Source organism: Manis javanica, chromosome 1 (genome assembly GCF_040802235.1).
Source record: "Manis javanica isolate MJ-LG chromosome 1, MJ_LKY, whole genome shotgun sequence".
NCBI lineage: Eukaryota > Metazoa > Chordata > Mammalia > Pholidota > Manidae > Manis > Manis javanica.
Genome location: NC_133156.1, coordinates 39,755,943 through 39,782,791, shown reverse-complemented (window position 1 = coordinate 39,782,791; position 26,849 = coordinate 39,755,943). Strand labels below are relative to the sequence as shown.

General features: G+C 41.8%; 2 long non-coding RNA genes across 2 annotated transcripts; one reads left to right on the top strand and one right to left on the bottom strand.

Moving 5' to 3' along the window:
• Positions 1-3,239: 3,239 nt before the first annotated feature.
• LOC140847865 (uncharacterized) lies at positions 3,240-24,232 on the bottom strand. Its single transcript, XR_012128132.1, has 4 exons — positions 24,084-24,232; positions 23,485-23,610; positions 4,768-4,875; positions 3,240-3,632 (listed from the first exon to the last, which is right to left on the bottom strand). It is a non-coding gene; the product is annotated as an uncharacterized lncRNA (long non-coding RNA).
• A 128-nt stretch (positions 24,233-24,360) lies between these two features.
• On the top strand, positions 24,361-25,504 carry LOC140847853 (uncharacterized). Its single transcript, XR_012128107.1, has 3 exons — positions 24,361-24,536; positions 24,627-24,728; positions 25,209-25,504. It is a non-coding gene; the product is annotated as an uncharacterized lncRNA (long non-coding RNA).
• Positions 25,505-26,849: the final 1,345 nt, after the last annotated feature.

Here is a 26,849-nt window from a genome sequence, read left to right as displayed (position 1 = left end):
TTTGTGTGGTTCTCCTGGTGCCCCTGAATTAGCACGTAGGACACCACCTGTTCCGTCTGCACAAAGACCTGCCTGATGCTAATGGTGCACTTATCTCCTTTGTTCTGCTCTGGGATCCAGGCTTCCTCTCTGCTCTACAGCCCTTTGTATGAAATGCAAAAGAATAGGACCTTTGGAAGAGGAGAGCAGCTCTTTCAAAAAAAATTGTGACTTCAGTGAAGGGTACTCTCTCAGATGGTGATACGAAAAGGTTCACATTTTTTACCTTGAGCCAACAAACCTTCACAGCACCAGAACACCTGTGTCCTCAAGGTCATTTATGGTTAGCAGCCCAGAGTTGAAGCATGTAGAACTTTACTTTCTTTAGGAGGAATTGTGCCTGATTTTGAGCCATTTACCTTCAAGTCTTCTCAAGTGTCTCTGGGGAGCGGATGCTAAAGACTGTTTGTGTATGATACCCTGTGTGTAAGTACAGAGACCCCTTGACCTACCTCAGGCCACAGTGGGAATCCATTATAGGGATGCCATCTGTAGCATGGGCCTCCTTCATTTCGCTCTTTTTTGGGGGACCAACCTTGTTTCTTATAACATATCCTCTTCCCTAGCATGCAGAAAGACTCCATTTCCCTGATTCCATTGTAGTTATGGAATCATTTCCCTGATTCCACCATATTTCTTCCAGGCCAACAGAATGCAAATGAAATGATGTAAGGCCTGGTCCTTATAAACATCCCTTGTGAACCTCCAGCTCTCTCTTCTGCATGGCAACCTAAGGCCATGTGTTCACATGGCATTCTTACATGCATGAGTGAGAACTACACTAACAATGTTAAGCCACTGAGGTTTGCAGTTTGCCTGTTGCACAGGTAGCACTACTTTCCCTAATACTACCTAACAAAACCTGATTTTCCCAAGCTAGTAGGATTCTGTTTCCTCTGTTCAAGAGACCAGACCCACTGAGACCTTAATCTCAGTTCTACTTTCCTAGAGGAGGGATTCTGATCAGTCTTGCATTAGCTGAAGCCAGGGCAGAAAGCCCATTGCAGAAATATGGTTTCTCCCTCAGGAAGCATGTGGATTGAGGGGGTGAGAGAAAATGGAAGTTTCTCTCAGTTCTTAGACAATGGAAGATACATTCTTCATAGATGGGGCTGACAAATCTCAATGGATAGCTCTGCTTAGACTCTTCCCAATATACTTCCAGGGGCATTAGGAACTATGCTGAGCATCTTTGAAAGGTTCAAAGCTCCACTCTGACAACATTGGCCTCTGCAGCTTTCCTGCACTGAGATGTAAGCAGAGTTCAAAAGAACCACTCCTTTCTAAATGTCCTTCACCCCATCCCAGGATCTCTGTAGTAGGTGCCAAGGAAGCTTCTAGCTGTAAAAGGCCAAACTGGGACTTGAAGCATGAAGCTGTAAGTCATTTTCCATAAGCCACTGAACAGCTGTCAGACATTAACGAATTTGACTCAGTACCACCCAGGAGCCGGATTTTGTGGACAAGAAGTGAAAAGTTTCCAAGACTATGATACAGCTGGTCACGCCCTCTGTTCCTGGGAGGAGAAGTTAATCCTCTGAGGGAGGATGATGGCTTGCCACCAGAGAATCCTTTGCCACAAGAGCAGATGTAGGCCCTGTCCATCCCCCAAGTGCTATTTGGTGAAAGCCTCCTGCCTATAGGGCTGTGATGCTTGTAAAGACAAATGGGCATTTGTGTATCACGCTCCACTGCCAGCTGAACCCAGAGGCAGGCAGGTCTGATTTCCATCTGGCTCACCTGCATGTAGAAGAACCCTCCAGGCCTTTTTGAACACCCTGGATAAAATGCCAACCATGGGGAGGGTGGTGGGAGTGGGTGGTAGCTTAAAAATATATATTTTATTTTACAAGAGGAGGAATTAGTGGCTGGCAAGACTAACAAAACTCTTTAATAAATGGATGGATGTTCCAGGAAGGGTGCAGCAGAATGGAAGATGGCACTTTGCTTGCGGGAGTAAACAGAACTTCCTCTGGGAGGACAAGGAACTGATGAGATAATACAACACAGAATCTGACGGGGACTGTGGGAGATGGGGGGTTGACAATAACGCTGCTATTTCTACCTCTGACATACAGCTCGAATCCATCCAGTCTCCATCTCTATTGCCAATTCTTTTCGCCTCTGGGCTATTGCAACAGAATAGCTTGTCTCCTTCCTTTCACTCTTGCCCACTTCCAATCCATTCTCACCAGCAGCCTAAGTAATCAAACTTGAGCATGAGCCTCTCTTGCCTAAAATTCTCCCAAGACTTAGAGGAAAATGAGTTCCTCACTGCAGTTATGGTTGGGCTGACCTTTGCCTGCCACCTAACCTTCATCTTGTTGTACTCTCTCTCCCTGCTCTCCATCTGCACTGGTCTCCCTTGGGCTCCTTGGCATCAGCAGATGCTTTCCCTCTACCAGGCTGGGGCACAGGCTAAGCTTCACCTTGAAGTTGGGGCCTCTGCCTCACTCCTCTGCTTTAGGTCAACATCACCTCCTCAGAGAGGTCTTCCTTGACTGCCATTTAAGTAGAAGCTTCTTCCCACCTTATTCTCCAACATAGCCCGTTTGTTTCCTTCATGACACTTGACAAATTCATGCCTTTGTTTCCTTTTTATTCTTTGAACCTCTTGCTAGGTTATAAATACCAAAAGGGCAAAGATCATGGCTGTTTCATTTGCCAATGGATTGCCCTGTGCCTAGCATAATTCTTCACATTCAAAAATACTTGTTGATAAAATTAATGGATTGGACTCAGAGCAGAACAGCTACCACAGGGTGTGGAGTGAAGTGTTCCAGGGTCAGCTACTAACTCTGTCCCTGGCCAGTACTGAGGTCTCAGGCAGGCAGCCTCTCCGAGCTTCCATTTCCTTGTTTGTCATGAGGATAAGAATGGCACCCACCTTATTCTTGGTTGAGAAGTTCTTAGCTGGTGCCTGATACATAGCAAATGCTCAAAAACTGCTATCTGCTATTATTACTAATAACATTCCTAGTATTATCATGATTATTTACCTGCATTTAGGCATGACCTCAAATCCTCACCAGAACAGAGTGAACAGGCCTTTGTCATGGTATGTGTGTGTATTTTATTTTTTCTTTTATTGTCATGGTGGTATATAACCCCAGCCTTCTGTTCTATTCGTTTTACACCAGACAGCATTTTACCACAAAGAGCGGCTGTTGTTTCTCTGACGGCAGTCACACACTTAATGCTTCAATTTCCACATTTTATTTTATATGTAATTTAAAGCCCATGGTGCCTTAATTGTAAAATAGGCCTTATTAAAATAATAGCTTGAAAAACAGTGGGGCTCCCTGTGCCGAGCAATGAGAGTTTTTAGCTTAACGGCTGTTTACTAGGATTTAAAAAGAGACACAACCCAAATAAAGCTGTAAAGACATTTCCAGCGTGAGTGATGGGCCGAGGACCAGCTGATAATTAAGCTCCCCCCGCCCCCACACATTTTTTTTCTTTTGGTGCTGTCTGGGGGTTTCCTTAGAACACCAAAGCACACCCTTTGCTGCTTTTATGATTGATGAGGCGGTGAGGATACTTCAGTACGAGTAAGCAACGCGGTGCTTTGATTAATGATGCTGGTGGGACTCCTAGAAGACCGAAGAGAATAACACTGTTATCAGGAAGGCAGCTGAAGCTGCTGAGAGGGCCAGCGGCTCCCAGGCTCGTGGAGACCACAGGGCCATCCCCGGGTAGGTAGAGTCTGACTCAGCCCAAACCCCGCCTCTCCTCCTGAAGTGCCAGAGGCAGGGGACAGAATGGCACTCTTTTCCATTGCATCCGCAAAACTGGCACTGATCACAGTCAGGCTCCCTAGAAATCTCAGAGGATGGAACACGCATGAGCTGGTGAGAGTCTAAGGCTCTGTCACAGTCATGCTGCGTTTTTTTCAATGTGATCTTTCTCAGACAGCAGCAATCAGAAGAAGAGATTTCGGAGTGTAAGAAAAATAATGGTTTGTGTCCATTGAACACTGACTTTATGTGGACTTCCGCTGAATTGTCAAAATTACCATGAGGTACGTATGTATTACTCTTATTTTTCTTACTTTGTGGCTAAGGAAAGCTGGACTCAGAGAGACTTTGTACAGCATAGGTCCACACAATTCTAGAGCTGTGAGCGAGGCCTCAAATTCAAGGTGGCTCCATGTCCAAGCCTACGGTCCTGGCCATTCACCAATCCCAGGCTCCCGAGAAGCATGGGGGAGCTCACGGGAGGACACCTGACCAGGTGTCAGGACCTGCATCTGCTGCTCATCATGCGACCTTGGGTGGGTGCTTTACCTCTCTGCACCCCAGTGTCCTTGAATAGGAAACTAGACACATCCTTCCTGCCTTACAAAGCTTTTGTGAGGATCAAATGTTAAATAAATTAACATTTACAAATAAAAGCTCTTTGCAAGGTAAGGACCCCAATGGACTATTCATTATAACAAAGCTGTCAAGTGAACCCACATAGAAAAGCATTTATGAAGCAAATTGACATTGAAAGAGCCAAGCAAATTAAGATTCTTGGTTCTATAGGAACTCAATTTAATTTCTGACTCCTAGAGGTATGACTTTGGGCAAGTCACATGATCTCTTTGGATCTCAATTTTCTGCCCTGTAAAATCAAGGAGGTCCTACCTCCCAGCACTACTGTGAGAATTTTTTGGTAGTGTGCCCACAGAGTAGCTTGAACACTGCCTACCCCATGTGCCCCCTAAATGTCAGCTACCATTATTACCTCTTTAATTTCTTTCCTTTCAAGCCAAAGTCCACTCTTCATTACTCAGTAGGGCAGTATAGTGCCTGACTTTCCAGTTGTCTCTTTGAACCTCTGCAGCATTATAGACTGGAAAAGGAAATATGAGTCAAAGAGTGCCCTGACGCTCCAACACTGTGGTTTTGAAAGTCAATATGCCTGTGGAAAGCAGGACTCTTGGCCTCTCCAGGGACTGCCCACAGTGGTGCTGCCTAGCTGGGCAAGCCCTGCACAGTGGGGACACACTGCCATGCCATTGTCAGGCCAGAGCATCTGCAGCCTCCCCTGTGAATGGCGATCTGAGCACAAGGCAAGCAGCCTGCCCCCGCGGCTCCCACAGCCATGCAGTGGCTGGAAACGCCACCCCTCATGTCGGCACGACCCCTCACATGTCACAAAGTGCCTTTATATCCCATGTGCTGCACAGTGAGTGGACAGACACACAGTGGTCCCTCTGCATCAGCCTGGACCAAAACTGCAAAGCAGAGTGCACAGAACAGTGGCAGCCTTCGTGGAATGTGAAACCAGACTGACAGGCCTGGTTTGGAATCATAGTTCTGCCGTTTCTGAGCTCGGTGATCTTGGGCAAGTTCCTTAACTTCTGAACTATGTTTTCCTTCTACAAGGAAAGTGTATTGGCCCAGAAGGCAGCTCTGGCCTCCGAATGCCTGGGTTCCAAGTCAGGGTCTAGTACATGCTGTGTATTCTCAGAGAAGTTACTGCTTTCATCACCTGTGAAACAAAAACGAGAGGTCTGCTGTGAGGAGGAAATGAAATTTAAATGATATGCAAAGTCCTTAAAGTAGTAGCAAGCCCTAAATAAACGCTGGCCGTTGTGTTTGTCAGGATGGATCAAACTCTGCTCCAGTGAAAAACAACCCTTGAGACCTCTGTGGATTAGCACAGTAAAAGTTTCTTTCTCACTCATGCAGGTGGAGGGATTTCTTCTCTTATCAGGTAACTTGGGGACCTGGGTATTTCCCTCATCTGACATTCCCCATGAACCTGCGGCTTTCAGGTTTGCGGTGCCAGAGAGAAAGGTGGAGGACAAGGCCCAGACATGGCTCACAGCACCCCACTCCAAGGGCTTCAGTCAGGGCTGCTTCTGTCACCCCAATCTCACTGTATGGAAAGTGAGTTACTGTAAATTAGGCTAAGGGCCTAAATCACACCGTTGTTGTAAAAAGATTCATTGATAACATGTATGGAGAGCTTAGTGTGGCTCCCAGCACAGAATTAGTGCCTATTGTGTGCTTTGGTGATAGTTCTACTTTTGACTCAGTTCACATCTGACTTGATGCACGCAGTTCTGACCCAAATCAAACCACTGGTCATTCCCAAACATGGTCCTGGGTAGGTCCCCGGTTCTTGCAGTAGCCATGTTGGTCTCTCACCTTTATCAATGTGTCCCTATCTTTCTGCATCCCTGTTCCCTCTTCTAGTGTCATCAAGGTACCTGGCACCCTCAAGTGGACCCCCAATTTATGGATGCTTCTTATTGTGGCATTCAACCAAGTAACACCTTCAAGGTTACATGATCATTTTTGATGTTCAAAGTGCTCACATCGTATCAACTGTGACACTGTACTGTTCCATTCAGGAAGTTGGTTGAATGCCCACCATGTGCCGGGAACTGGACCAGGCACTGACCCTGGGAGGTCAGTCAGAATTCTCAGCCTTGTTTCACATGAGAAAACTGATGCTCAGAGAGGGCAGGGGACTACCTCAAGCCACACCTCTTGTACGAGATGAGGGCAGGCTGGACTCAGGATGACTCCCTGTCAAGAGCTCTGTGCATTCTCCTACAGCCTCTGCAATTGATTTCTGTGTGTTTTCAGAAGTGGTTACACACATTGTGTGTCTTCCCTAAACCTCATTCATGCCTCTGTCCTTCAACATCTTAAACTTGATAAATTTATGAATTCAAACTAAACCCCTACAGCAAACAATAGCTTATCATGTTAATTCTTGTCTGGGACATTCTATGGTTGAAGATACACTGAATTAGCCCAGAGCTTGTTGGCCACTAATGGTAAATGTCAAGCACTCATCCAGCCATGGTGGATACCAATTAAGTAGTGTCCCTGAGTCAAAGCACATACGTAAAAGATTTCCGTCCAAATAAAAGGGATGATTTTTTCAGCTTCAGTGGCAATATCCAGGAAGTGAAGACTCAAATGATCACTGACCTTGAAGAACTTATACTCTAAGTGGGGATCTAGAACCAACACACACAAAGAAGGCATCACATGGATTTCCTCCCACAAAGATTTTCTTTTATGTTTTGTAGCTCCCATTCACTGACTGCACTCTAGGTATTTTGGAAATATTATCTTAAATCCTCACAACGAACATGTGATGTCAGGATTACTTATCTCCCTTTTCACATGCAGATGAGGACCTGAGGCTCAGAGAGGTTAAAACGACTGGCTCAAGCCACACAGCAAATACGGGTTTGGAATTTAAGCCCAAAATGCATCACTTTCCAAATGACTGGACAAGAGCAGGATGCTCCAGAGAGGGCAGGCTTTGAAAGCATCTAAGAGATGGGTTGCTTTTCTCACAGAGGTCCCCAGAGCCCAGCATATCGAGAAGCTAATGAAGGAACAGATGAGGGGGAGGCCAGCCAGGCAGGACTCTGCTTCTACCAGAGAAATTTCACTTTTGGGTTTCCGTACTGGGTTTTCTCATAAATATTTAGTTTGAAAAATATGTTCTACTACATTAAGTAGAGAGAAAGAAAATAAAAAAGAGAACTAAAAACCATAGTTTTTGTACCACAGCCTCAATTTTAGGAAGTAGACATTAAGACCCAGGAGGTGAAAAGATTTGCCTAATGATCACAGAGTTTTAGGTGACAGATTGTGGTTTAGAGGAGGGCTCAGCAACCTTTTTCTGTAAAGGGCAAGGTGGTACATATTTTAGGCATCATGAGCCATGCAGTCTCTGTTACAAGGACTTAACTTCTCCATAGTAGTGAGAAAATAGACAGACAATACATAAACAAATGAACATGGCAGTATTCCAATACACTTTATTTGCAGAACAGGCTGAAGGCTGGGTTTGAACCTTGGATAGGAGTTGTGGGCCCCTTGTTTAGACTAAAGGATTCTTGACTATCTATTTAGCACTTTTTTACAAAAACAAATCTTCCCAATGACAGATGAATTGTATAGCCCTGCTGTTTTCTTAATGTTAAGGGAAAATGGAAGATCAATGTTGGAAAGTGCAGGAGGGTTTTATAAAACAAAGTATGGGTAAACAATAAGATAGAAATTAAATATGTAAGCATGGTTGAGGGGACAGAGCTCCTGGGACAGTGAATAAAAGGGAATCAAAAATAAGTGATTTAAAGAAAGATCCCTGCCTTGATGATGATACTGACGTACCATGAGCTGAGAAGTGTGACAAACTCTACTCTTCACTCAAGTTCTACAACAAATTGATATATTTTGAACTTGATAGAAGTGATATCTGAGGAACAATGTACATATATTAAATGCCACTGAATTGTATGATTTCAAGTGGTTAATTTTATGTGCCATGAATTTCACCTCAATAAACATTTTCAAACATAAATTAGTAATTCAATAACAAAAAGTTTGAAAATGAAATGGTGCGGCTCTATGGAGCTAGTCTTTCATCTAGCTTCAGGTCCCAGTATTTCCCTTGGATGAGTGAGGAAATTGTTTGCTGTGTCAAGTGGTGGCATGGTGTGATTTTTAATTTTTCTGATTTGGGGTCACATAGGTCTGTTTCTGTTCTTATTCTTAGCTTCTTTGGTTCTCGGTTTTCACTCCAGTAAAATGGAAGTCAGCATCTGTACTATTTAGGGTTAAAGTGGTTACTGAATAAGATTTTGATATAAACACTTAAATCTAGGGATGTGGCTTTTAATATCTTGTTTTCTTTCTTTATTAAAACTGGGAGAGTAGGAGTTAGCCATTTTAATGAATAATGTGAGAATACTGGTCCAGTAAAGGGAACAGCATATGCAAAGTCATGATGGATTCTAAGAAAAGAAGAAGCTTATTTGAGTAAAGATTCAAGTAGAGAATGATAAGATATAGAAGCTACAGAGAAAAGCACAGACCAGGTTATAAAGGACCGGTAAGCCAGTGTTTCATTAATCAAGACCATAAACAAGTTGGCCTATGTTTAAAGGGTTTAAATACAGCATTAGGATGGACGCAGATGAAGGAAAACCAGGGAAGATGAGAAGGGCTGAACCTGGATAGTGTAGGGGGCAAAAAGGGGTCAGTGTTAAGGATGCTCGCCAGGTTTCTGCCTTGGACCCCTGAGGAGATGGTGATATCCATCACTGAGATGGGGACGTAGGAGGAAGAGCAGGTTTGTAGGGGAAGATGATGAGTTCAGATTCAGAATGTTGCATGTGAAGGGCCTTAATATCTTTATTTTTGAGGAAGCTATGGCTTGTAGTCTTCATTCATCATTTACTGAGCTCTTCATACATTCCAGGTGGTATATTCACTTTCTATTGCTGTATAACAAACTGTCCTAAACTAGTAGCTTGGAACAAACATTTATTGTCTTACAATTTCTGTAGGTCAGGAAATCATGGAATTATCCGGGTGGTTTTGGTTCAGGCTCCCTAATGAGGTTCATGTTACGACACGGACTGAGGTTGCCATCACCTGAAAGCTTGACTGGGGATCGTGGGCCTGCCTCCACAGTGACTCATTCACATGGCCACTGGCAAGAGGTGCTGGTTACTTGCCAAGTGAGCCTCTACATTGCACCCTCATGCGGCAACTACCGGCTACCCCCAGAGCTGATGATTAGAGGAGAGTGAGAGAGAGTGAGCAGATCTAGTTCCTCAAATAAAATATTGTCTGTTCCACCTTGTTCTGTTTGTTAGAAACAAGTCACTAAGTCAAGCCCACACTCAAGAGAAAAGTATTACATAAGAACACAAACACCAGGAGGTGGAATCATTGAGGCCCAGTTTGAAAGCTACCACAGTGCCTTAGCATAAGCTCTGGGGATGAGGTGATGAGCTAAAGTGCCAACATAGCATTTTGTAGGAGTTGTAGGAGAGACAGACATATCAACTTATTATGCACATAAAATATGGTAAAAAACTGGCATAAAACAATGAAGGAAAAGATTCAGGAAGCTATGATAGGCATGTAACTGGAGCATTTGACTCACGAGGGAATGGAGGGACAGGATTTCATTTGTGAGGGAATTACACTTTTGTTGAGGCTTAAAGAATGAGTAGTTAATGTTAGATTGAAAAGTTGAAGCTTCCCTCAAAATGTTAAGCACAGATTTACAATATGATCCAGCAATTCTACTTCTAGGTATCTACCTAAGAGATGAAAACATATATTCACATAGGAGCTTTATGTGAATGATCACAGTAGCATTATTCATAATAGCCAAAAGGTGGAGCAACTCAAATGCCCACCAACTGATGAACGTAAAAAACAATGGAATATTATTTGACAATAAGAAAGAACAAAATACTGACTCACTACAATGTGGATGAACCTTGACAAGTCATAGATAAAAGAAGTCAGACACAAAAGAGCACATATTGTAAAATTCCATTATACGAAATGCTCACAATAGTAAACAGAATGGACCCACAAAGTCCATTGCCTAGATCTGGAGGTGGAGGAAGGTGAGGGGAAATGGGAAATAACTGTTAATGGGTAGGGGCAGGGCTTTCTTTCTGGGGTGATAAAAACGTTTTAAAATATATTGTGGTGACATTTGCACAACCTTTTGAATATACTAGGAACCATTGAATTGTACACTTTAAATGGGTGAATCTAGGATATGTGAATTACTTCTCAACAAAGATGCTAAAAAAAAAGAAGAGTTAGAAAAATACTGCAGCAGAGATAATAACTAGAAGTGGAAGAAAATATAGCATGTGGGAAAACCTCAATGTGTCTGGAGCATGGAGATGGAGGGGAGAAATAGTAGCATTTGAGGCAGGGACCAGACCCTACAGAACTTGGCGGACCAAAAAAGGTTGTTGGTCTCTATCATTAAAGCAATGGAAGGCCACTGAAGGTTTTAAGCAGAGAGTCACATGACCGTACTGGAGTTTTTCAAATTTTATAGAAGCATTTACTACATTAAAGCTAATATTTATATCATGAGTAGATTAACAGGGCAGGCAGAGTATCAAAAGCCTTATTTTTCATCATTTTTCCCTGAGCAGCATAGGCCCCTAAGCTTTGGGGTAATGCTTTGAGACCTTTGTCATTATGAGTGGCCCACTTGTTTTCATGTACTTTTCATCCACTTGCTTATGTCCTAAATGGCTCCATATTGCTCAGTGACGGACAAGCTAGATGTGGCCACCCTCAGGTGCCGACCCCATATCCCCATGTTGGAGAGTCCTTGGGATTCGGGGTGTCAGTGAACTCTTTATCCTTCTCCAGATGGTGGAGTGACAGAAATATCTGGTAAAATGTTAATTCCAACTCATTTAGCATGGTTTACATAGGTGTGGTGCAGTTCAGGCCTCTATAGGAAAAGCTGATTTTAAGTTCTGGCACAATGATTAGCTGATTCACAAAAGAAGTGTCTCCATTTCTTCCCCACACATCTGTCCTGTCTGCTTTTAATTAGGAAGCACCAGTTTTAATTTAGTGGCAGGACTGTAAACTCCATTTCTGTGAACAGAGAATGACATACTTTGTGGAACAGGGGCCTCTGGCCAAGATCTGACTTTTAAGTAATTGATGGCTAGTGACTAGCTGAGAAACACTCCAGTGAGAACACTTTCCATGGCAAAAACCCTGTCATATCAGCTGGATTGCAAGTGAATCCTCTGTGCTGCTGCCCATCTAAATACAGGCCATGTCTCTACAGCCCAAAGGAAGAGCCTCCTGCTTCATTCTAAACACTGAAGGTCTTTCCAATCCATAGCTTCCCTTCCCCTCACACTTCGTTAGAAGCTGTGGCTCAATGCACAGACTTCCTCTTCTTTGGAAATCAACCCTACCCAGGAGGAGGCTTTGGTGTTAGGGGTTGTTTTGTTCTGGTGAAAAGGACACTCTTTTCATCACATTTGAAAACCAATTTTTTTAAATTTCACTCATATCCAATATTTTGTGTGTGTGAGAGAGAAAGCAGGCCTAGACTTACATCACCCCTGTGGTTTTAAGAAATCTTTTTTCACAATATGTGGACTGTTTTTTGGGGCTGGGATTTTTGGAGAGAGAGGAAAGAGCAAGAGAACAGAGAAATAAGAAACATAAATCGTCTTCCAAGTAAGAAGGAATGGATAAGCAAAGGGAATAAAATGGACCAAACTTCGATGAGCTTGGAATCCTCTAGACAGAGAGATAGCTGGTACAAAACCCTGTGATGCTTTTTTTTTAATTAAAAAATTAAATATATCTTTCTTAAATCACCATTGAATACCTATCACTTATCATGATATCTGGCATAAAGGAGGTTTAAATACATATTTCTGAAGACATGAATGCCCCTTCACACAGGCAGGCTAGTGTGCAATAAGAGTAAGGGGCCTGGGCCTTGGAGTTAACCACTCCTAAGGCTGGGCTTAAGTCCCAGCTTTGCTAGGACTTAGCAGTTGTGGTCTTGGGGAAAATAATTTAAGCTGCCTAATTCTCAGTTTCCTCAAATTGGAATGACCATAATAGGACTAATTTCATATGGTTTTGTGGCAGATTAATTGAAGTAAAGGGTAGAAGGTGCTTAGAAAAGTTCCTGGAACTTAGGAAATGCTCAGTAATCATCTCTCTTATCATACAGTTTGGAACGGCATGTGGCAGCCCCATGCAACAATTCTTGACTTGGTTCTCCTCGAAACGTTCTTGAATTGCTACCTTTGTTTCATATCCAGTTGGTTGCCAATTTCTCCCCCAAGCTATAGTGAGGCCACTACTGCACACTCCTGTTGGTTTTACTTAAGTATCCTGAAAGTAACAAGGGTTTTGTGAAAATCATTTTTCCATGGAGGACAGCGGCACTCAGCTCTAGTACAAACAAGAGAGCATCCCAGATGGTTTGTAGAGTATTTTAGTTTTTGCCAAACATGTTTTTTTCTAGTTTTAAATTCCCTGTGTATTTTAAGTGAAATGTAATCCACGTGTTCCGGTCAAGTAAGTATTGGGGAAGGAAGTAGGGAAAGAATACGGGAGAATCCTACACTCAGCAATAGAGAGGATGCAGTATGTCAGGAGTGTGATGACGTGTGTGCATTGATAAGTGGGGCCTGGACTAGATGGAGGGCAATGCACCCTCCTGACTCTCCTCTCCCAACAGTCACTTACTCGCCCAGTCACTAGTTCACTGGGCCCTTGCTGACACCACATTGTACTGGGCACTGTGGTTCAATGTTATCCCTGTCCTAAACGACTTAGATCAGGGGATGGCATGCTTTCTTTTAAAGGTCCAGATAGTAACTGTTTTTGGCTTTGTGAGGTGATGCGTGGTCTGTGTTGCAATCACTCAAGTTTGCCGCTGTAGCTGAAACCACCCATAGGCAATGCATAAACAAAAGGGCTGAGTTGTGTTCTAATAAAACTTTATCAAAAAAGAAAAACACTGGGGCCAAATGTGCCTATGGGCCATCCTTTGCTGATCCCTGGATTAGATTATACCAGGGAAGACCAAACTACCTCAGAAAAGCACTCAGGGAATAGGTAACTCAGTGCTAATGAATGAAGAGGCTGGCCCTGACGAAATAGGCATGCAGTGGCAGGATATGAAGGGGCCTAGAGGAAGTAGGCTCAAATCCCAATCCTGTCACTTGTTAGCTGTGTGACTTAAGACAAGTTACTTAATCTTTATAAACCTGGCTTCCTTGTCTGCAAAATGGAAATGATAACACTATTAATCTTACATAAGATTATAATAACATTAATTAATAAACATTATTAATTAATATTATTTAATCTTGGGATCAAATGAGGCACTTTGTATAAAGATTATGTGCAATGTCTGGCATCCAGTAGAAATATGGTATTCAGAGCGGACAAAGAATAGATTTTGTAATCAGTGGTCCTGGGGTTGAGGCCTGTCCAGTCACTTAGTCATCTAGACCAGGAGGTCAGCAAACTTTTTCTGTTGAGGACTGATAGCAAATATTTTAGGCTTTCTGGGCCACATACCATCTCTGTCACATGTTGTTTTTATTATTCCTGTTTTAACTTACAACCTTTAAAAATGTAAAAATCATTGTATCATTCTTAGCTTGTAGGCTATACAAAACCAGGCTGTGGGCCACATTTGGCCAAAGGGCTGTAGTCTGATGACTTCTGCTCTAGATCAGAGCTGTTTCACAGAAATAGAGCACAAGCCACATAGATAATTTTTAATTCTCTAGTAGTCACAGTAGAAAAAGTAAAAAAAAAAATTAAATTTTAATAATGCATTTTGTTTAATCTATTTAAAATATCATTTCAGTAAGTAATCGATATTAAACTTTATTTTAAGATACTTTGTTTTTTTTTTTCTTTTCATACTGACTCTTTGAAATCCTGTATTTTACACTTACATATCTTAAGTGCTCAAAAGCCCCCTATGGCTAGTGGCTACTGTGGACCTCAATAATTCTCTCTAATATGAGCATAATGATAGCACTACCTTTTAGGGTCACTGGGAAGATTTAATAAGATAATGCATGGAAGGAACTGAGCATACTGCCTGGCACAAAATGATCTTTAAATACTGGCTGATCATCACGACTAAGAATCAATGTGTGCTATAATAATGGTAACGATTATTTTGGGGGACAATCTGTATCTGTGTCTTCCTTCTGGAAAAACATCTCAGTTCTGGTAATCAGAGGTCTTTCACAGGACCACCTACCCACAGTTTCTTTTTCCATTTCTCCCAGGATCCCAAAAAGGTCTGGTTGCTTCACTGAAATGGCAGTTTTCCTGAGACTCAGGACACAGGTAAGGGGTTTAGTGATCAAACACAAAGTTTAAGGAATGAGCCGCAGCCACAAGGCCTCTGGGACACCGTGAGGGTCAGCACTCCCCAGTCCTTTTGATCACATGCTCCTAGGCCTGTGTTCCAGCAGAGCCCCTTTGCTGCGTCTAATACATGGTGTGTGTGTGTGTGTGTGTGTGTGTGTGTGTGTGTGTGTGTGTGTGTTTCCCCTCTATTCTATATCATTTCTAATTCTAATTCCTTTTTTCTCATTTAGATGCCCCTTTAGCATTCCCTACAGTTTGGCAGGAGGAGCAGATCCATAGGTTGCAGAGGGGTCTTTTGAGAGGCTTGGGAAGGCTTGCATTTGAGCCTGATATTCTGCTTCTGCCCTGTTTCCTGAAGAGCTGAGGATTAACATCCTCATCTGACCTGATGTCCTGTATAGGGAAGCCAAATCAGATGAATGGGGGGAATGTTCCTAGACTTACTACAGCACAAATTCTTTCTGCTTGAGGTCATTGAGTATAACTTTCTTGAAGAAGTGTTTTTTATATTGAACAGCTCCAGGTCAGGGGTCAAATGACATCACCCACTCCTGAAACCCAATCTTCTGCAAAACATCCCTCACTTAGCATTTCAAGAACCAGGCCTTTGGAGCCTAATCCTGCCTCTGCTACTTACCAGCTGTGTGGCCTTGAGCTAATTACTTAACCTTTCTGAGCCTCAGTTTCTTCATCTTTAAACGTGTATAACCATATACTTTTGGAATGTGGGTAGGACTCAATTTAGCTGCCATTAGTTGTGGGGCAGATTTAATTAGCTCAAAGCTTGGCAGATGATCGACATAAATAAAGTGGTAATTAATTATCACTCTCTTCTTCAGCAAGGTGGCTGGCTGCTTTGACCAAACTCACTTCCTTTCTTTCCAATACTGTGCCTAGGGCTCCTTCCTATATCCAGCAAGGTTCAAGACGCTGCTATGTGGGCAAAGACTCACCAGCACAGAGTGTTGCACAGTCTGAGTGGGAGTCACACAGCCCAAGGGACTTGGCTGGGAAGTAGCCACATGGCTTGTTCTCCCATTCGTAGAGCTCCATGTGCGCACGCACACACACACACACACACACACACACACACACACACAAGCCAGCAGGTCTGTCAGTGGCATTCACATGTTGAGGTGACCCATTTTGCTACTCCCACTGCGAAATGCCATAGCACTTAAGCAGGTGTACAGGACTAGTGCTTACCACCAGGAAACAAGAAGATTTCCAAGTCTTTCGGTGACCTATTGATACTGTTCCTTGAAATTGAACCACTGGGTGAAAGGAATGTACAATGTGACTTATTTTGTGACGTTTGTACATTTAGTCCAATCTTGATACCAAAGAATTGCAGCTGATTTGTATGAATGCAAACTACTTCACCAGTCCTAGGAAAGACTATCCCCTTTATCAAAAAGGGCAGCATGTTGTTACAATTATTATTACTTTCATTACTATTAAAAATGGGAGTGAAAATTGTAATTAATATCAATGAAATGATATATTACCTCCCATGCTATATAAAGACTTTTATAAAGGCAAGCCCATATCTTTGAGCCAATAGAAAGCCAAACTTTGAATTAACAAACACTTTCAATAGAATTTGAGGAATGCAATACTGTTCTAATCCTATCTACCTCTAAAATTCCCTTTTTTCTAATCCAAGAGTTGGCAAACTGTTTTCTATAAGAGGCCAGAAAGTAATTATTATAGGTTTGGCAGGTTATCTGATCTCTGAAGTGTTTGTTTAACTTTGTCATTGGGGAGACAAAGCTGCCTTACATGACATGTAAACTGATGGGTGTGGCTGCATTCCAATAAAACTTTATTTACAAAAACATGGGACAGACTGCATCTGGCATGTGGGGCTGTGGCTGTCTGACCCCTGTTCTGGTCAAATAAACAACCCCAAAATAAAATCTCCACAAAATTCCCAACAAATATATTTCCATTATTTCCATAAGATATACTCATGATAATAACATGGGAAGAATACTGGCTGAGATGTTAAAAGATTAAATAGCCCTCCTGTGAATGATCCACTATTTCATTTTTTTTAGGTAACAAATATGAATGGTTCCAGACCCTAAGAATAGGAGAAGGAGAGAAGGCACATGATTGGACTGAATACAAGAAAAATGGTGTTAGTTTATTTATTCAATTAATTCATTCACTATATACTTAATGGAAACCTATGGCACACCAGACATAAAAAAATATACTTTTAGTCATCAGTGACTAGGCTATAGGAGAAATGTTTGTTTTTGTTTTGTTTGTCTGTTTTGAGACTTTCCTGCTACTCCTAAAATCAGACTATGAAAAAATTCCCTGCTTTGTTTAGGCAAAAAACATAATAGCTATTCTAATCCTGGCTTTCCATAGTGAGTGCCCTGAAGTATACATGGGAATAATTAAAATAAAAAAAATTTAAAATAATAAAAAAGCTGGTTATATTAACTGGGCACTGACACCATATGACATAATTGGCACTTGCTTCCAAGCTTCATCTGAATCCAGCATTCTAAAGCCCTTTCGTAACCGTCTCGAACATCTGCTCTAAAGGGGCTCTACAGCCAGGCAAAAAGAATAGTACAAAAGAGTGTGTTTTCTTTAAAGTGCAATATGTTATTAAAGTGTCAAATACCTACATTTGCAGCAATAATTATATAAACACAGGCTAGAAGACCATAGGGAAAAAGTACACCAATTAAACAAACAAACAAACAGAACACTCAGGAGAGGGGGCCTTAGATATTGGGATTAGCGGTTCAGTTACTTTTCCAAGGATGGAGGTGAAATATTGAAAGAAATGAAGATGACTCTACTAGTGTTCTCATGATCCTTTCTTCTTTCAAGACTTCCTCACTTCAAGCAAGAATAACTTATTAACAAGTAGAAATCATTACTTTGGGATTTACTCGGCACAACAGTCTATGAAAAAAAATAGGCTCCCAAGCTGACTGTATGTCATCATATGCTTTCCCCATTTTTTCTAAATTGAGCTCATCCATAAAGTTTTAGAAATAGCATTTTTAAAGCCCACCAACAAATTTTCCATGCCAGAGGATGCCCTTATTGTTCTAATGCAGCTGTTTAAAGATTTTTCTACTCCTTTCCCAATCGAGAGAGGGAGAGAGAGAGAACAGAAAACAATAAGAAAACACTCTGATCAGTAGGAATTAGCTACCCACGACTTCTTCAAAAGTATAATTGTTTGTGGATTCATATGGTCTCTAGAGGATGCAGCAAGATGTATTTCATCAAAGTGGCGAAGCCCATTCTGAATGAGGTTGATAAACTGCACATGTGTGTCCGAATGTGGCAGGTCAATCGCTGTGTGCCTGGCTCCCTTTCCACAGTCAATGAGACAAACTGGACTCCTGGGGAAGGAACTGTTTCTTCAGCACAGTTACTACTGTCAATTTTTAATGTTGTAAAGTTTAAGAAATATAAGTAGGATTCCAGTACCTAGATTCTCTCAATCGGTGAGTTTATCAGTGGACGTTAAAATGGTAGCCGAAAGTTCCAAATTCCTTTCTAAGTATTATTCAAGGATGGTGAGGGATAAACCAGAGTAACATAAAATGTGCTAACTATCTCGACAACAAACACATTAGGTCTTGGCCTATGTTTGCATTTACAAGGACATATATTCCTGAGCTTCAAAAATGTGCATCTCACTTTTACATTTTTTGTCCAATTCACATATCATTTCACTATTATTTGCTTAATATTTTTCTCTGAAGTTTTTTTTCCCCACTTAGATAAAATTGCACAGAAATAAAACTTTGTATTACTACTATTAATGGAAAAACATTACCACTTACCATTAAGGAGTTTACCACAAACACACATGAGCCAGGAAAACTAAACCATGCTATTAAAATATAGCTAAATACATGTGCCTGTTTAAAGGTCTATGCCTGAGGTCTGCCCTCTGTTTAAGAAAAGAGCGATTAGCAAGCCTACAAAGAAATGCTGGATACATTCAAACACCAAAGTAAGACCTGCTCCATATGGGAATCAGAGGGGGTGATTGAGAATGAAAGAGAATGAACTTTCTCACTGTGAAGTTCAACATTGTTTAATGTCGATTTCCTGAAGTGAACCCCTGAACACTGAAGCGTGTCCTTCATCTCACCAGCAATGCAGCCCACAATTTGGGGAACCCTGCTAGCAGTCTCATGTTTTTTAACACCTTTTTAAACTTCAGTGAGTTTACAATATTCTATCTGATTCTCATGATAACTCTGGCAGCATATATAGGGCCATCATTATTATTTTGATTCTACTGGAAATAAAGGAGTAAAACAAGATATTTCAAGCTCACGTAGCAAGTTAGTATCAAAGCTCTCTCTAGAACTTGGGATTTTTTAAAAATATATTTTGAAGTTTATTGATAAAATTCTCTATTGTATCTTACATAATGAACTGTGAGGCCACTATCAGGCTTCTTAATTTTTAAAAAATTCATCTCTCCCCTTAAACAAAAGCTAGTTTAAAATGAAGTTCACTTATTTGTGATTCAGCACTCAGTCTTCTTGCTCATCAGTGCAAAGATTATGATGACCCTCCACATTCTTTCCATTTTACACAGAAATGGAAATAGAAAAATGAGCAGCTATTAAGCAATTTGGAGCAGTAGCCTTTAGGCCTCTGGACTCCTCTCTGAGTCCACTGGTTCACAACTTTTTCAAGTGGTGGTATTTCTCATCCAGGTAGCCCAGCAAACTATTGCCACCAGGAAAGGCTGAAATTCATTGAATGGGTCTTTGGTATAAAGATATATATAACACATTACAAATTTGTTATATAACAAATTACAGGACAATCATCTGGTTGCAGAGCAGGATTTTATAAAATTCCCTCAGGTCTCTTAAGTTCTGATTCACATTATATGTCTCTATTGCAATAGCAATTCAACCACCTGGAGCCTGGTTAGTTTTATTTAGTGGAAGGATTACTGAACAAACCGATCGATCACCAATCCAATTTGGTTATCTTGTATTACTGAAATAATTCTGCCAAGTAAAATAACCCATCCTAGTTATGATGATGGTAGAATTGGAGTGCTTACCGAGCAGAGGAGATGAACCGTTAACTTCATCAGCTGTATAAACAAAGTTTCTGACCAGTGGAAAATGTTAGTCAATATCCAAGGCAAGGGAAGGGCTTTAGATGAAAAATCAGAGAAGCTTCTAATGGAATATAACATGCCCCAGACCCAGAGGGAAAAATGGACAGAAGGTTCCTTCCCACAGTTATTTTAAGGATTAGCAGAAGACTGAATTCAGTGTGGCATCAGGCTAAAACATAATAGAGGCATTTTCTCTTCTGCCTGTCCTGCTCGTGAAATTGTCCTGATTCTGAGTCTGAGTCATTATGTTAGAAAGATGTGTTGTTCATTGCTGGAGCTGTATCAGGTTTAGCAAGGAAAGTAGAGAATGTAATAAACATCCTTCTGAATCTTGTTAGAGATGTCTAAAAGTCCTGAGGACTGGAGTAGTTCTACTGAAGTTATTCACATTATATACACCAATCTAATTCAGTTGGAAAATTATATAAATCTTGATGATTCTACAGAAGGCTATGTACAATTTTGGAAGAAGTTTTATTGTTATGAAAACACTATGTTCATTTGACTATACACATTTAGCTTACATATGGGTTACCTTATGTATTTTATTAACAAATTATTTACAGACAAGGTTGTAAGCTCTTTGAGAATACAGGCTCTGGCTCTCTCCTTTGTGTCACCAGAATCTCACACAGTACCATCACATGATAATCATTTAATGGATTTGTATTTAATGCACAATACGGTGAATTGGGCATTGATTGACAAAGTTTTTCCTTAGCCCTGTTGCCCAAAGCACCAAATTAAGAGAGAAACTAGATGTAAAATAATGGCTTCCCAATAGGTATGAAGATTAGTCTGATAGGGAAGTTACTATAATCAGTTACTTCCAAATGTGATTTAGCCCTGAGCCTATATGGCTTAGTCTTGGCACTATTTAAATTAAAAAAAAAAAAACCCTACACTTCTTAACTAAACTTTAAATGGCTTCTGTTATTTACTCCAAGTAGTCTTATTATGTGCTAAAACACCTAAAATACTTTTAAAGCTAAAAAAATTTTAAATATTAAATTTTAAATTTTAAATTAATTGAAAATATTTTTATTTGTAAATTAAAAATATTTTAATCATCAGTATGCTACTATTCCCCCAAATCTCTTTTCCTCCTCTCGCAATTTCATGGGTACATGGTCAGTGTAGCTCTTATCCCCTACCAACTCTTGATCCCTATTATGTAACTTAAATCAGCTCCTTTAATTTTATTAACTAGATTCTCAACAAAAAAGTAGATTCTGGAAGCTAAATTAGTAAGAAACAAACCTTTCCTGCTCAGAAAAAGTGGGGAGGAGACAAAATGGTGTGTTCTCATGCATAAATAGCTTTTTATCTTTGTAACACAAGTAATATACCTAATTGCCTCCTGGAGGTTTCTTGGATCCAAAATAACATTTACAGCCATGCAAACTGAAAGTTCACTAAGTCCTAGTTCCAGCATGTCGTGACAGGCACACATGCACACCACTAAGTCACTAAGTCACAACTTTCTGTTTTGATATAGGAAGTAGCAGAGATGGGAGGAAAAAGGCCTAAACAATACCCATGGAAATGGGGGGCTGCCTCTGTACCACATAACCTTTTCCTGAGTCCCCCAAAATAGCTTACATGAGGCCAGAGCAGACAAACTTCGGGCATTCACTTTCTCATCCTGTATTTATCTCATTCTGCATTTGAACTTTGATCACATTCACTCTGGCTCATTTCCTAGCACTAAAATACAAACCAACCAACAAACAAACGAAGAGCAGAAATTAGTAGAGCTATTGCTATAAGAGATTTAAACATTACTCTGCATTTTCATTTTTTAACTTAAAATAGCCATTTGCTATACAATTTTAGAGACTGATGAAACAAAGCAAACAGCAGCAATTATTTTGGTTCCCCCTGACTCTCATTTTCTTTTGACAATAAATCTGGGTGTAACCAAAGCTTGCTGTGAGTTCTGCTTGGTGTTAACTCTGGCTGCGTGCAGTTGATGCCAAGCTATCTAGAATCAGTTCCTTTAAAAATAGTGGTTCTTAACTGAGGGTGCTTTCACCGGCCAGGGGACATCTGGCAATTTGTGGAGATGCTTTTGGTTGTTTGAGCTGGGAGGCAGTGCTCTGGCATCTAGTGGATGGAAGCTAAGGATGCCGCTAAACATCTTCTAAACCAAGGGACTGTCCCCCACCACACACAATGATCCCGCCCCAAATGTCAATAGCCACAGTAGGCTGAGAAAGCCTGATTTTAAAATATTTGATTCAGTAGCATCATGCACGTATTCTCTGGGCTCTGGGTGCTGCCATGCGTGCTTTATGGGCAGAAACAAGTTCTGCTTTCAGCTGTTATAGAGGTCACCTCTAATAAGCAAGTTCTTAAAGTTTACAAATCAAAGTTTCTCTCTTCTGCTGTTAGGGTCTGAAATCTCCACTGTTTTCAGTCTTTTCATGTATGTAACCCTTTATAAAATTCTAGTAGATCATTCATTTTTTCATACATAGTATATTTATTATGCACCTACTATGCGTTGGTCAGTGCAATTCAGGAGGGATCACCTATCCTAATGTGAACTCATTGGACTCATTAAGCACTGTTAAGTCAAGAACCTTGGAGTGAAACAACTCACAGCATCCCACTTAGAGTTGTCCATATGAGAGGCAACTCCACTGTAAGTACACACACGTAACAGGGAATATCTGCCCTTTAGGTTAGTGCTATCATTAGACTTTGGGCCAGAAGAATCCTACCATGGGCCCTGAGCTTTAGAAGGTGCTCTCCTGGGGAAACAACTCCACAGGGCCATGGAAATGTGCCCACCTGGAACCTGTGCCATGTCTCCTCCTAGGCCGTACATACTCTGGGTGCCAATGACCTATAGGGATTTTCTCTCCCAATGTCTCTGAGCCCACTTTCAGAACCTGAATAGGCTTCTTCTAGGCTCTTCCTCCGTAAGAACAAATGCACAGGCATATGCATCACAAGGCCTGAGCCGGGGCAGTGGTTGGGGTAAGGGACTAAGACCAGGGTATCTATACAGGAGGCCTCTCACTGTGGGACAGCAATGGGTTTGTGAAGAGAAGGGAGGTGGACTAAGGACTGGGCACCATGTTCTTCCATGTTTTTCCATGTTCTGATGTTAATTCTGGGGAGTCGAAGAATTCTAAATTAGAACATAGCTTTATAGGATGTTACAAAGGTATATTTACCAAATTAGGAGGGGAAAGTATTTGATTTAATAGTTAGCTGGAATTATAACTTAAATATCTGGACATATGGTACATGGGTCTCCACTTCTGACACTTGTCAAATCTATCGTTAGCTCGGGTCAAGTGCAAAAATGGAGACCCATGTTATTTTCTGTACTGTTTATCTTCTTTGTGCAGAACATCTCAGGATTCAGGACACAACTCTCCCAAGTGGAATCACATAGACTGCTCCAGAAACCTTAGTTTTAGCCGCTTTCCAAGGATACTGCCAATCTTTTGCAGATTTTATTTAGCCTCAATGATAAGTCAGGCCATCTTAAACTTACCAGCATTTTCATGTGAAGGGGCAACAGATAAGCCAATAGAAAATTATGTTTCCATATGTTTTCTGAGTCAGCGCTAATGGAAGGAAAGAACTAGAAGACTGGTAAACATTTTGTACCTGACAAAGCACCAGGGAGAGGAGACTGCTGCAGGGGAAAGGTGCTCCCTTGGGAAGAGAGTGCTCTGAGCGCCTAGAGGGATGGCACTGGACACAACGGAAGTGGGCAGGAGGCAAGAGGAGGCTCTGCAAGGAGGAATGGCACCAAAAGAAAAGAAACATTTTTTAAAAAAAGGAAAAAAGCCAAACTACCTTCCTTTCCTCCCATTCTGTTCATTGTTTCAAAGGGCTGTAACAAGAGAACACTTAACTTCCGGCTCCATTCCTTAGGAATTTTGACATTGTGCAGGCTCCTTAACATCACTGAGAGATGGGGTCCTCCTCCTCACCCCAGTTCTACCCTGAGGTTGTCAAAAAGGAGAAGAACCTGGGGAGATGTATGCTTGCATCCTAAATGGCAAAAATCCCCAGGCCGTGCCTCATTTCTTTCCTCTTGGGAGGAGGCATGACTTAGCTCCACGGAGAGGGTTACAAACTGCGGCCCCCAAAGACCTTGTTCTCTGTCACTCAGATAGAAGGTTCAGGCCAAGGCGCCAAGGAGGGGAGAGGCGGGAGTGAGGGACTCTGTTTATAATGAACAAAGGCTAGTTTCAACATACCTGGGGAGCTCTTCTCTGGCACAAGCCAACGCGCAGAGGCTGCAGATCACTGGAGCAGCCTCTGAGCCCGACTCTCAGGGGGTCAGTCACGGGGGCTCCCAGCTCCCAGGGAAGTCCCGGGGGCCAACCCCACAGGCAAGACTGGGGGCAGGACTTGGCGGCTTGTGTCATGAATTGCCGCATTTCCTCACAAAGGGCACGCACCCACCACAGTCATGGCAGCGGGAGGGGAGTGGCCTCAACAAGGAGCTTCCTTCCTCCCCGCAGTCCAGGGTGTGCCTGGGACAGGGCTCCTGTGCTCAACTCCAAAAAATGGTGTCTTTCCAAGAGAAAATTATACACTTAGAAAGTTAGTCATTAATGTAATGGTCTGAATCTACAATGAGAAAAAGATTGAAGCTGACATGGTTTTTATCTTTGATAGTATAGCTTCTGAAGTTGAGAAGTAATTATGTATGTTAATATTACATCCATTTGATATTCAGTGAATTTTTTTATGACTCTTTCTTAATTAATCTTCCCTCTCCCTCTCTCTGCTCACAGTGCAGGCAAACAGTCCTGAAATTGATCACGGCTCATTGAAAAAGAATACCGTTAGGAATCAGAAAGATCTGGGTTTGAAGTTAGACTGATGCTTGACTTCTGGTAAATAAACAGTACAAATTGTAACTCATGCCTATTGAAAACCCGATGTGGTACCAGGCACCGTGTGAAGGTATCACACACATTATTTCATTGAATCGTCATGTAGGTTTATGGAATATGAACTATTCTGGCATCCAGCTTAGAGACGAGGAAACAGGTTCTCAGTGTAGATGCTAAGCTGCAGGGCCAGGACTGCTTGTGCACAGCAGATTGGCCTCAAGGACCCCATTCCCTTTCCCCTCTGTACTTTGAAAGATTGTGACAAAGATGGAGGTGGAGTACGTGAATGGGGATGGGGTTAATGACTTTTACTGCCTCAGAAATCAAACTTGCTTCTCTATCACCTACTTTATGTCATAATAGGCTAAGGTGACCACATATTTTGGGCTTCCTCCCTACCTCAAACCCCCCAAGGACCAAGTAACTGAAAGCATCAGTAAAGCAGTAACAAATGTCTCTCTGCTCTTCCCTCCTCAACAGAATCCAGCAGTCCCAGAGTGCTGGAGAGAATTACAAAAGCACGAAAGCAGCAGACACTGCCCTTCAGCTTAAAATACAGACACACTAGAGAGCTACCATGTGCAAATCATGAAGAGCAAGGTCACAGTCTCACTGTTTCAATTTCCTGGCAAACCTGGGGCTCTGAGATGCAGATTGCTGGACTGTTGCATTCTTGGAGGATTGTTGAGTGGCTGCCCTTTGATATTTGACAATAACAACAGAGTGATGAAGATCAAATAAGATTAAATATGTGTGTAATTCCCAGTACAGGGTCCAGAAGCTGTTTAGTGTCATCAACATTATCCCCATCATTGTTATTGGCTTGGAGGCTGAGGAGGATTTGGATAGATGGAGAAGAACATTCAGGGAGATGGGGCAGAGAAAGTAAAGACTTAGAAGCATTTGTTATAGAATACCTACAGTAATAGATTGATTCAGTGACTGAGTTAATTTATCATTTCATCCAACAAATATTGAGCATCTACTACACTCAAGGCACTGTGCAAAATACTGAGCAGGGAGATGAAACATGAGTCCCCACTCAAAAAGCATAATAGTCTTGGGAAAACAGACATGAAATGAATTCAACTTAGAAATTAATATGTGATTATGAATTGTAATTGATAAGTGCTAAAAAGGGAAATAACTTGGGTTTATGAGACAAAATAACAAGGGAGCCATTCATGATGGGTGGGAGTTTGGGTAGGTCAAGGATGACATCCCGAGCAGCGGGCATAGGAGTTGAAATCTGAAGGGAGAGCAGGAGACAGTGAGGCAATGAACTAGCGAGTGGTCAGGGCTTAGGGACTACTCGGTGCAAAGTTGCTTGGACAGGAGGTCAGGGCCTCTGGACAATAGGAGAGGAAGAGGGGAGCCTCGCCTTTTCTCTCAGCAGGCTCAGACACAGGTCAAGGCCTGCCATCTTCACCTTTCTGAGTCCCACTTCTCAACCCGAACACAGATCTACATCATACACCATGGCCCTGTGGACTTGGTCTCCCTGCCAGACAACAAGCACCTTAGAGGCTCATGGTCTTTTACATACTTACAAGGCCAGACAGAACATAAACACCCAAGACAGAAGTTGATTTCTCACCTGACTCTGAATGTGTAATCACAAATTGCAATGAGCACCGTGCAGGGGGAGTTCTCTTTCAGTCTCTGCAGACCCATTCCTAGTTTTCACTGACTTGGCTTGGCACAGGAGAACAGTGATCCGCACTTGGTGTTGATCTTTAATTGCCTGCACTGTCCAGCATTGCCTCCCTTTCTCCTTCCTGGCTTTTGAACAGAAGCAGGTGACTCTGTGGGTGAGGGAGCCTAGTGTTTCAATACATTCTCAGCTGTCCATACAAAGACAACTGTCGCTTTCCAATTTATCTACTTGTAAATCTGGATTTTCTTTAAAATCCATTTGTAGACAATCTCTCTCCCTCTCTAACTTCTTAGAAGACACTTCAAAGAATAATACAATTCTAAAATCCTTACAATCAATAGAGGGTCAGAGGCTTGAGTGACACCGTCTCCTGTGAACAGACCACAAAGACAGAGTTGTACCAAGTGACAGAGTGGTAAGGGTGGCTATTTTGCTTTGCAAGAGGCAGGTATGGAGTGGCCCAG